General features: G+C 46.5%; 1 long non-coding RNA gene across 1 annotated transcript in view; it reads left to right on the top strand.

Moving 5' to 3' along the window:
- Positions 1-12152, top strand: part of LOC103677643 — a 152865-nt gene that overhangs the window by 112268 nt on the left and 28445 nt on the right. The window contains exon 5 of the long non-coding RNA XR_572489.2: positions 7742-7861. This is a non-coding gene — a long non-coding RNA (uncharacterized LOC103677643). The remainder of the gene's footprint in view (positions 1-7741; positions 7862-12152) is intronic.

Genomic DNA, 12152 nt, shown 5'->3' with positions numbered 1-12152 from the left:
GTGCCCTTCAAGTATCGGTAATGACATCCCAGCGACGGGAATGCTCTTGTTCCCACGGAGCGCAGGATGTCTGACTGTATGTGCCTTTAAGTTCTGCGTTTGGCATGGCTGACTTTTTAAATAAAAATCACCTAGCATGGTTTACCATATGTCTGATGAAATGCTGTAAAATGAAATGCAGATCTGCGCCGTTCACTCTTGAGCAAATACATATGTTGTCACATCTCAGAGCTATTTATTTCTCCGTATTTTAAGTGTGCCCAGTGCCACCCGTCCAGATGCGCATCAAATGCGCAAGTAAAAAGTGGAAAATAATTTCTCAATTATTTGAACATTTACATTTTATTTGTACCAGGGAACAGATAACAATGTTTTTGGATAAATAACATTTAAAACATAATACAGTGTGTTTTATAGGATATAATAAAAAGGTGTTGGATGATAAAATTACAAATGATAGCGTGCAATAATATAATAAAAAACTCAGGAGAAAATCGGCCGAATGTGTACCTCCTAGGAGTTTGAACCTTGATTCCAGGGTTTGGAGAGGCCATTTGAGTCTGGCTCAGGTTCTGTTGTGCTCTGCGCCATTGGATAAACCAGGGTACTGTTCAGTGACTCATGTTCCTGACCCTCCGTGGAGACTAATTCTACTGAGGTCACGCCACCTTGACACAAGGATGATCAGAGGAGTGAGAGAAATAAGTAGTTCCGAGTAAACCAGAGTGCAGAAAGATAATCTTACACGTGTGCCGTCTCATGCCTGTTTTGAAGCCCGACAATAGGCCTATTTAAATAAAAATCAATGATTAGCGACTTGCCAGAGAATTGCAGAGAAGCTGCTGGCCCTATAACCCTGAGCCTGTCGTCCGTGATGGGACAGATGGAGGGCTCTGTGATGGGTGGAAGGAGAGCCTCCTCATTTATAGAAAGTGGGTGTGAGCAGGAAGCTGGGACCCATCACATTGCCGCCCCCTCAAGGGCTTTGAGGAGCTGGTCTCAGCACTGAAGTGTGTGTGGCTGTGGCTGCCACTGCCATCCTGGTCTCTTTGCAGCTTTTTAACATTCTGGCTTCCACTGTGGCCTGGCAGTGTCCCTGGAGAGGCCAGGCTCCCCACGTCCCCCGAGGCCATGCAGCTCTCTGTAACAAAGAAGAGGTCACCCCAGCTGCCAGTGTCACACAATTCGATGGGCCCGGCATCCAGGAGAACAGCTACCCCGAGGTCGGCCCCCATACCACCCTGACTGGGCAAGCAAACTCTCTCCGCGGAGAAAGAGAAAGCCGATGCACACCATATGCTGGGCCTCGCTCTGGTTCTCCAGCTCGTTGGCTTTTATGCAACACATGCCAGGTTCTCCACAGAAATGACGGAGCATTCAAACCACTGCACTACTTGTCAACAGAACAATAAGCTCAGCTCCCTCTCTCAACCAGCTTGTGCCCTTCCCTGCTGCAGGAATTTCAGATGAGAAAGAACCCTTAAAAATCAGTGAATCCCATGCTCTCATTTCAGAGGTGAGTCGTGAGCCAGGCTAATGACTTGCCCACAGACAGTCTGCAAGCTGGCCTCTCCCTGGCTTCCATCCCGTAGGGACTGGGGGTGGCAGAGAGTGGTAAAAACCTTGGATTCCAGAGTCTTGGCTCCGGGACCTGGTGCTAGGCCCCCCACCCCTCTGCAGAGCAGAAGCCCTGTGTATCCTCCCTGAAGGCCATGCCCAGTCCTTGCCTAGCTGTCTCTTTTCTTCAGTAGGCCACCCCTGCCTCTGGGGTCACGGGGGCCTGTGTCTCCATTTGCCAGGGCTGCCATAACAAAGGGCCACAGACTGGGTGCTTAAAGGATAGAAATGTATCTTCTCACAGCTCTGGAGGCCAGAGGGTCAAGATCAGGTGCTGGCTGGCAGATTTGGTTTCTTCCGAGGCTCCTCCCCTTGGCTTGCTGATGACCGTCTTCTCCCCATGTCCTCACATGGTCTTCCCCGTGGGCCTAGATCTTCTTATAAGGACACAAATCAGACCACACTGGAAAGGGCCCACTGGAAAGGCCCCATTTTAACTTAATCACCACTTTAAAGGTCCCTTCTGCAAATGTCGTCACATTCTGAGGTCCTGAGGCTAGGGCTCCAGCATAGGAATTTTGGGGGGACAAAATTCAGCCCATTACAACCCACTTCCACTTCAGCCATGCGAAGCCCGCTCCCACCTGCCCCGAAGATACTGGGCTTCCAAACACTCAGGAGGTCACCGGTGACGCTGGAAACACAGAGGAGGAGCCGTGCCCCTTGCTTCCCTCTCTTGTGAACCTGGGCAGCCGTCCCCCTGCGGCAGGGAATCCCCACCTGAGCCTCCTTTCTGTCTGCTTCTCTGGAAGGGAGCTCTTGTCAGGAAGGGGGCTCATCTCACCATTTCCAGCAGTGCAGACTGCAGCCCTGAGTCCCTCACAGTCACCCCCCCAGGTGTAATCCATGAGCGTGAGTGTTAAAAAAAATCAGTGAATCCCATTCCTCTTCATCTCGGTGACCCCGAGCGGCTGGCACAGCTGCTCTTGGCAGTGACTCCTGTGGCCCCCCCACCCAGGCAGCGGCTCACCTTGTAACCGCGGTAACTGCCATTTATTCAGCCCCTGGCCTGCGCCTGGTCAGCTAAGTGCTAAGAACACAGTGTGAATAGTTCATAGAGTCCCACAGCAATCCGATGAGGTCACTCTCGTCCCTCTCATGTGACAGGTGGGACAGTGAGGTTCTAGGAAGTGAGGCGAACATAGCTGGGAGACAGAGGAGTCCCAACTTGAACCCGGCTCTGTGTCACTTCCTGAACTTGACACTACACTGCCTCCCTAGCTCACCTGCTCAGCCTCTCTCTTAAAATCCTGTGCATTCCATGGGACTTTCTCTCACCACCTGGAATAGTTCTCAGGTTCCAACCTCACTATCACTCTTTCCATGTCGGCTCCTGAGGACAGAGCTCAGCACCTTGTAAAGGAAAGGGGGCGGCCTTTGGAGTCAGGGTTGGGTTCACATACTGGCCACGGCTTTACTAGCCATGTGACCCTGGGTAAGTTACTGAACTTGAGTAAGCTTCGGTTTCCTTATTTGTAAAAGGAGATAACCCTTTACTCCACAGGGATGCAATTAGATAAGATATGCCAAGCCACTTGCACTTTGCCTGGCATGCGATAGGCCACTTGGAAAAGATCGTTCTGGATTAAAGGAAACCCAAGGAACATACAGTTGAGTGTATCTTGGATCCTTGATTGGATCTTGGATCAAAACCAAAAATAAATAAAATTGTATTATATTAAATTAGTGATCTGTATTACTAATGTGTGTATGTGTATATACACATATAGGACGTCCCTATGCAAATTCCTCCAAATGTGTCTCTATACACCACGCATATATATGTGTGTGTATATACATATATACATATATAACAATACATATGCATATACATGATATATAGTGTACATATACACACATATGTATTTGTGACAATTTATATATTAATGTGACATTAATTATATGTAAATTTGTGTACATATAGTTGTGTCATATACAGACACACGTATTATTGGGACAACTGGAGGAATTTGAATGTGGACTTTATATTAGCTAATGGAATGGTATTAGCATCACGTTTCCTGAGTGTAGTCATGGTACTATGGCTCTGTAGGAGAATGCCCTTGTTCCCAGGACACGCACGCGGAAGTATTTAAGGATGAGATGTCCCAACATCTGCCACAGACTCTCTAATGGTTCGTCAAACAAACGAACATACCCACGTGTGCTGATGTGCACACGCGTACGCACGCACATGGAGATGTGATAAATGAATATATAGTGTATTATCATTCCAACTTCACCGCAGGTCTGATATTTTTCAAAATGAAAACTTGTGGGGTGAGGAGCTGCTGACAAAGTGTGGGATACAAGCCTGTGGAACAGCACGTGGGACATGACAGTTCGTTTTGATTTTCCTCCTGTGCTCTGTCATGGCCAGAGGGCCACCCCGGTCCAGGCCATGGGAAACTGCCTCTCAGCACGGGGGTCAGCTCCCCTGGCTCCCCAGAGGGCTTGCCACCACCTGGACCCCAGTGCTGAGCCTGTCTGCCCTCCCAGTTGTGTCCCCACCCAGCATTTTAGAGATCTACAGAAGCCCACATTTAGGATTGCCAGATTTAGAAAATAAAAATACAAAATGCCCAGTTAAATTGGGTTGTAAATAATGAGTGTGTGTGTATATATATATATATTTGTATATTAGTGTAAGAATGTCTCAAATATTTCATGGAACATAACTTGTACTCAAAAAAAGTATTTGTTGTTAATTGGATTTCAAAGTGAACTCGGCATTGTGTATTTTATCTAGAAGCCCTACTCCTGCCCCATCCCCATCTCACCGGCACCCCCACAACCAGAGGTCATGGTCATCTCTGAAGACTAGAGTCTTAAGAACACAGCAGAAAGGGTTCTCAGTCCCTTAGCAAGGTCTGCAAACTGCTGCTGTGGCCCTGAGTGCTCTGCACCAGAACTTACAAGCAGGAACCTAAGAGGCAGCTGGCGGAGGGGGGACAGACCCATGGGCTCCAGAGGGGAGAGAGGACAGCCCCAGGAGTCTTCCAGGGCATCCGGGTGGACTCCTTCCCCAGCCATGCCCGTGCAGGTGAGCCTGTGTGTGGGTGCCTTCCTCCCCTCTCCCTGCCCCCTTACTGCCCTGCTCCTAACTGTGCCAGCTACCTGGCCTCACACACAGCCCAGGGGCTGTAAGCAGGGGATCTGGAACCTCGGGCTTGGGTTTGAATGCTGGCCTTATTGCTTACTGGCTGGGCGCATCTGACCAATAAATTATCTCAGCTATCTTCGTTTCCTCATCTGTCAGATACAGATAACAAGAGTGCCTCCCTCCCAGTCTGGTTTTGAGGATTAACTGAGCTAATATTTGCAAAGCACTGAGGCCACTGCCCAGCTCGGAGTAAGTCCTGCGTCATTTTTTGTTAAATAAGTAATCCACCGTGGAGGAAGTCAAGGGTCCCTGTGCGGTAAATCCAGTGGCTGGAGACTGCGGGCGCTGTACTGGGGTGTGCTTGCTGGCACGGGCAATGCGCTCCGTCCTCGAGCTTCACTCCTCGCTGGGACCTTCGGGTATGAAGTCAGGAAGGTGGCCACGGAGGCCAAGCTGGTGGTGGGAGTGTTCCACCCAGCCAGCGCCCGTGGGTGGGACGTGGGTCAGCAGGGGCTCTGTTGCAGAAAACCTCCTGAGCTACCCCATCGCTGAGATCTTCTATTCATTTCTTCTGTGCTGCCTTTTTCCTTCCAGGCAATGCCTCCCTCCCTTTTCCATAGTTTTCAGTTTTGGTCCATGCCTCCCTCTCCTCTGTTTTGATTTATACCCCTTCACTTCATTCTTGGTTTCAGAAGGAAAAAAAAAAATCACTCACACGGTGTCCAGTGATGTCAAGGGCTATGGTTGGGGTAGGTCAGTTGGGGTCCCCAGCTAGCCCCCCAGGGAGATACTGGGGATGGCAACTTGACTTGGGCCAGGGGCTGGCCTAAGCCTTGTGTCCTTGGGTGGATCGATGTGACTCTCGGGCCGGGGAAGCGGAAGTACAATGAGAAAGGTAACTGCCATGTGGCCAGGGGCCCTCGCCCTCCTCGTAGGCTAAGTGTATGAGAAGGAGCCTCTAGGCAACTCCAGCTCCGGGCCGTGGAGGCAGCCGGACATTCAGGTTTTCCTAGCTGACGTCCCACACATCATGGAGCAAAGACAAGTGTCTCTGCTGTGCTCGGTCCCAATTCCCGACCCACAGAATCCATGAGCACGATAGCTTAGGTGTTGTTCTAGGCCATTCAGTTTGGGGTTAGTTTATTTTTTATGGGTTAGTTTATTTACTACGCGGCAAGAGTGACCAGGACACTGTTTCCCGTTGGCTGCACCCATGTTTTTTTTTTTTTCTCTGTTAATCTCCTTCTTCTGTGCTTCCATTGCTGACCAAGCCTTCTTATTATTGACATACTTGTAACTTTTTCACTAAAATACTAACACTATAAAAATAGAAATCCAAGAAAGAAGTCACCTAAACAAAACTTTTTATTTACTTGCCCAGACTTGCCGTATAGACCCATGAGTGTTTTCTGCCTGCTTACTGTGTGACAGGATGTAAAGAACCAACATTCCCTCTTTTGATGCCCTCCAACAAGACTGTCTTTTCCATACAGACCAGCCCAGGTTCATGCTAAAGAGAAACTTATTCAATGACACTTGTTAGTGGTGGTTCCATTGCAATGGGTGTGGGAACCACTGACATGGGGTCTGGCACTGGGGGAGAAAGATTGCACTCAACGCCTGAATACAGCCCGAGTGAGGGGGAATTTATAGCCAAGGACCGGGGTGGGTGTCAGTGGATGGAAAATTACTAAGAGGAAACATCAGGGGTTGGGGGAGGGGATTCTGGCTAAGCTGATCTAACAGGGTTCTTGCTGAAGGCAGGCCTGGTGACCAGATGTCAGCTAAGGGGTGGTGGAGGATAAGGAACCCGAGCCGATATTGAGATGATCAGATATCGAGGGTGGGGGCTTCTGGTTAAACTGACTTATCAGGATTCTTGCTAAAACTGGAAAATGACAGAGGACCATGGAAGTCCGAAAGTCAGGCCTAGCTGAAAAATTACTCAGAGGAGCCTGAGTAGAGAGAGTTTGGTCAAGGAGAGAATGTTTGTCATTCATAAACTTTTTTTTAATATGCTAGAATATATTAAAATCTTGCTCTCCTGAGATACATTTTCACTTTATGATTGACTTTCAGTATCAATGATATTGGTCTACATATTACTTACCTAATTTCCAAGTCTTTGTTGGCGGTGGCGGGCACCCACACTTTCTACCTGTGCCAGTTTTCTCTTCTCTCTTTCCTTTTATTTTTACTTTTTCCCGCGGACAGGTTTGTCGATCATATGGCCTAGGGCATGGGGGATTAGCAAAATCCCAAAGAGCTGGGTAACTTGAGATGTGGATTGAGCCCAATAAGAGGTTCATAAATTTGAAGAGTCCGGGAGACTGGAGTCCCCCTACTGTGCACTTTCCTGCTTCTGGAATGTTCATTCAGCACCAATCCATTCTGTTTCCCAGTCAGGTTTTAAACTGTGTTTAGGTCCTTGGGTATACCAATTCCCTCATCTCCCGCCAGCTCTCACCGAGGTCTTCTGTCTGTTTCTACCTCTTTCCCCACCATTAGCACCTTTCCCTCAGGCACACAGGCAAGGACAGTCCACGTGGGCGCTGCAAAGAAGACCTTTCAGAATTTTTCATTTCATTTCATTTTTTTTCTTACTGGGAGAGTATCTTTAAATTTGTGACAGATGGGTCAGGAGACCCAGGGCTGGAGTTCGAATGAGGCCAATGAGGCGGGGCCATATAAATGCAGGGTTGGATCGAAAACTTTGATAATCTGTTTATTGTGGAGTTTTCACATGGATTTTGATTTTTTAAAAACATTGCTAAAAAAAGCTTTTGTCTGGATTGCTGGCTTTTGGGGCACTCTTAAATTTTGTGCCCAAGGCAGGTGCCTTCCTCACCCTTCCCTGACAGGACCACAGACCCATTTCCTCTTGGATTTGTTCTCCTCCAGCTCTTGTTTAGGGAGAGGAGGGGCAGACACATGGTGTCATTCTGGTCCCCAGCCCTGTCCACCCTTGCTAAGCCACTGCTTTCTCTCTCCTTCGCTCCCACTCGTCTCATCCTCGTGAAGGCCCGCCCCATGAAAACACTGGAACATCTGGTTGATGTCTGCACCTGCAGCAGGACACAAAGGGCTGAATCAACTAACTAGACAATAATCCGGCACACGTGACTCTCAGGATGGATGTAGGTAAGTGAAATGACGTTTTGTTCTTTCCATGAATGATCAGAGCAATCGTTTCAACGTTCCTATTCAGGCTGGGGTCCAGACATGGCCCTCCACTGTGACTTGCATGGAAGAATGGCATTGGATGCCTCAGAATGGTCTGGTCAAGGACAGAAATCAATTTTTTAAAGCCAGTAATGTGTGCCCCACTCGTCCCCTTCCTGAACCTCCTTCATCCCTTTGAGTAGGAGTGGGGGTCTGGATTTCAAGGGTGGTGGAGTGGATGGTCCCTTGCAAGAGATGAAGTTATCTTCTTTCCCATTCATTTTTAAAAATAAAAGCTGAAATATTTTTAAACATGACACAATAGTCTTTCTCCATATCGGTTATATCAAAGCAGCAATGTCAAAATGATGCCCTCTGCTTTGCTGACTGGACGCTCTGAGTCTATCCTTACTATGGTTCATGTAACCTGAAATTTAAATTTAACGAAGCTGCAAAAAAGCTAACAAAATGGCAGATTTCTCTGACATGACGGATATATGCAGATATATACACCCCTTCCTCCTCTCCTCCCTTCCTCCCTCCCTCCTGTCTTCCCCACGTCCCTCTTTCCTCCCCCACTTCAGTTTTAAATATTGAAAGGCATTTGGGTTTGGCCTGTTAGCCATTTACAGCACTGTGTTATGCCCATCCTAGGGAGCCAGATACAGTTTGTATGCATTTTAAATACTGATAAATTTGGTTTAGCAATGATAACCTAAGGGTTTTTTTTTAGCCAGATTAGGCATAAGGAATACCTTCTTCCTAGATGTCTCTAGGCATTGAACAGTGCTGTCTTCTACTGCACAGACAGAAAACATATTTGGACAGACTGCCATACAATACAGGGCACATCAGAACATCAAAGTTCCTCTTTCTAGAGTGTGTTTTGACTGAAGCTTAATTCACCCTCTAAAGGAAGTTAAAATAGATTCTTTACCTATAACATATTTGGTAACACTTTGAATTTTAATGTGAACCTGAGCAATGGAGACACAACTAAACCTGGCGGCATATTAATGTCACCAATAGCACATTTTATGTATAGAATTTACCCTCTCCCCAGTTCTCAGTTAGGAGTCCGTACACAGTAATTAAGCCATTATAATAACACAATAGGATGTAACATAATAGAACTCTCCTGCTGTCAAGGCACACAGAGCAGGAAAATCAGGAGAACACAAAGGAACACAATGCATCCAATTTCGTCCTGCTGTGGAAATGCCACAAACCAGGACCCTCCCAAGGATAAGCAGGGGGAAAAGCTATTTCCACGGACAACTGGAGATTGAGTCTTCATTTCCAGAACACAGCAAAGCAGCCAGCAAACTAATCAATCAACCAGCCAATCAATCGGTTGTCCATAGCATACTGAGCAATAAAGGGTCAGTCTTTGTGCTCAAGAGGCTTACAGTCAAGTAGGAGGGAAGGTTTAAAACAAAAACACGCTGTGACGGTAGTTCAAGACATATCACAAGAAGGACAGGATTAGGGGCGCCTGGGTGGCTCAGTCGTTAAGCGTCGGCCTTCGGCTCAGGGCGTGATCCCGGCGTTCTGGGATCGAGCCCCGCATCAGGCTCCTCCGCTATGAGCCTGCTTCTTCCTCTCCCACTCCCCCTGCTTGTGTTCCCTCTCTCGCTGGCTGTCTCTGTCGAAAAAATAAATAAAATCTTTTTTAAAAAAAAAAGAAGGACAGGATTAAACAAATAATATAGAAAGCATGTTATGCAAATCCAAAGGGAGACCAGGTTATTATGCCCCAAACATTCTGGGGAAGATGTTACTCAAGGAGGGAGGGCTTGAAATGGACCTAAAAGAGTGTTGAAAATTTGCATAGCAAGGAAGGAAGAAGGAAATGCTTATAAAAAATATATATATGTTAGGAAACCAGACGTTCAAGAAAATATTCACATGCAAATATTTGGTGCAGTAGTTCATAAAATAAGATATCAGACAATTAAATTGTGGATATATTGTCTTTCTTTTAAAATTGAGCAATGATAAAATGAGACTATGTAGTAAAAATGTAGATACAAGATGTATCTATAATACGATTCAATCCATAAAAGACATTCATATGTAGCAGAGAAAAATGACTGGAAGGAAGTATGGCAAATGCGAATTTTTTTAAATGGGAGATAGGAATATGGGTGATTTTTATTTTTGATTTGAACTTTTCTATGTTTTCCAAATCTTAATTTAACCAATAAAATCTCTACAATGAAGCAAAAACAAAGGGAGACCAAAAAAAATCTCAAAATGTATTTTTAATGGATCCATATATAAATCTTACATTCTACCATTCATTCATCCATGGACTAATGGGTAGAGTGTTAAAATGATTTTTCTAGACTATATGTATGGACTGAATTTTTTCTCTCCAAATTCATATGTTGAAGCCCTACCCGGCAATGTGACTGTATGTGGAGATGAGGCCTTTAAAGAGGTAATTAAGGTAGAAGGAGGTTGTAAGGGTAGGACCCTAATCCAGAAGGACTGGTGTCCTTATAAGAAGATGAGAAAACACCAGGGATGTGCACGCACAGAGAAAAGCAACGTGAAGACGCGGAGAGAAGGTACCATCCGCAAGTCAAGGAGAGGGGCCTCAGCAGAAACCAAAGCTGCCAACACCTTGGTCTTGGTCTTCTAGCCTCCAGAACTGTGAGGAATTAAACTTCTGTGGTTTTAGCCACCTAGTCTGGGGCATTTTGTTATGGCAGCCCTAGAAAATGAATACACTATCTTTACATAACTTACATGGATAATATCATTTGTCCATCAATGTTTTTACTATAAAATGAACATTAAGATTACTCATGACACTTGTCCACCAGAGTGACACTTCCATACCATGAAACTTCTATGTCTCCCACTCTTGGTAATTTTTACTGAGCACAACCAGAACATTGGCCATTGGTCAACACCTGAAGAAACCACAGATTGTTTAAGACCCAGAGGATAGTCTCTGCAGTGCCAGTGAAAAATAAAATATATCCACGGGCACTGCTGGTCACCTAAAGAGGCAATCCAGGTAGGAAACCCCATTTGCTGCTTCTCTTATGTATGTGGCTCCACCCAGCTCTTCCTTCCAGATTGAACTATTCCCTCAGCTCTGGGTGTGCTCCATGATCAGTCCTCTCTGGCAACTGCCCTCTGTGAAGACGGCCTCTTCCCCCTAGGACTGCACCCTTCCTGGGGGCAGCCTCCATCAGATGACGGGCAGATAAATGGAGGCAGATAAAGGTCTGACCTCCTTGTCCCAGTTGGGGATATCTCTGAAAGTCCAGCCCAGCTTCAGAGCTCACCATGCAGTCAGCTGAGACCTTTGCTGAGTCCATAGCCCAATATTACCCTCCGTCAATCCTACTTTCTTCCTTCCTGACAGGTATTAACCCAGAGACCACACCCTAATAAATTTCCTGTTTGCTAATCCCTATTGCAGAGACTCTAGGGCACCGACCTACGGCATTTCGCAGTTTATCTGCACCATCGCTTCCTGCCCCAAATTCGGATTGCTTATCTATGTAATCTCAAGGCAATTAGCTGCACATCAAGGATCAGGAAACACCCAGTGAGGCATCCTAACGCACTCAGGTAGCAGGTCCTCACTTCTGGTGAAGAGGCAGATTTATTTTATTTCTGATTTGAATTCCTAGTGAAACTGTTGTTGATTACTGGGATTAAGTCATGATGGTTGTTCAGCTCCATCTGCCTTTTCCACCAGGTAGTTTTTGTCCTGATCCAGCCTTAAGAGTTTGAAGGGGGGGGGGGGGTGTCCAGGTCTCCCTTGGTCCTAAGCAATGGATCTATATTAGAACCTTAGAATATTAAATGTCAAAGCTGGAAAGCAATTCAGAAATTATCTAATTCTAGAATGGCCAAGGAGTTTTAATACGTGTTGTGACTTGGATTAATTAGTAGTGGCTGTTGGAGAGCTGCCTTGAGGATTCTGAGGATGGCCAGGGCTCATTTGCAAAGACTGCTGTGGTTGATTATGGATGTCGGGGGTGGGTGTGGGATGGGGACTGGTGGCAAACGCTTCACTGACATCCTTGGTAGTCCTACTCTCTTTTCACTGGAGATGAAACTGACCCAAGGTCAGACTTACCCAAGGTTGTATGGCTGGTTATAGGAATTTGAACTATAGCCAATATGTCTCAATAACAGTCCGGAATCCTACATCCCATGGATGCTGTATTTAGCCTCTTTGGCTAAACCTCCTCTGTTCCAGCCCCTGGTCTACTTGAGCACATGAGTCTTGGGCCAGATCCCA

The sequence above is a fragment of the Ursus maritimus genome, unplaced genomic scaffold (assembly GCF_017311325.1).
Source record: "Ursus maritimus isolate PB19 unplaced genomic scaffold, ASM1731132v1 scaffold_10, whole genome shotgun sequence".
In the NCBI taxonomy this organism is placed as follows: domain Eukaryota; kingdom Metazoa; phylum Chordata; class Mammalia; order Carnivora; family Ursidae; genus Ursus; species Ursus maritimus.
The sequence above is the reverse complement of the archived record's forward strand: the minus strand, read 5'-3'. Positions and strand labels throughout refer to the sequence as shown.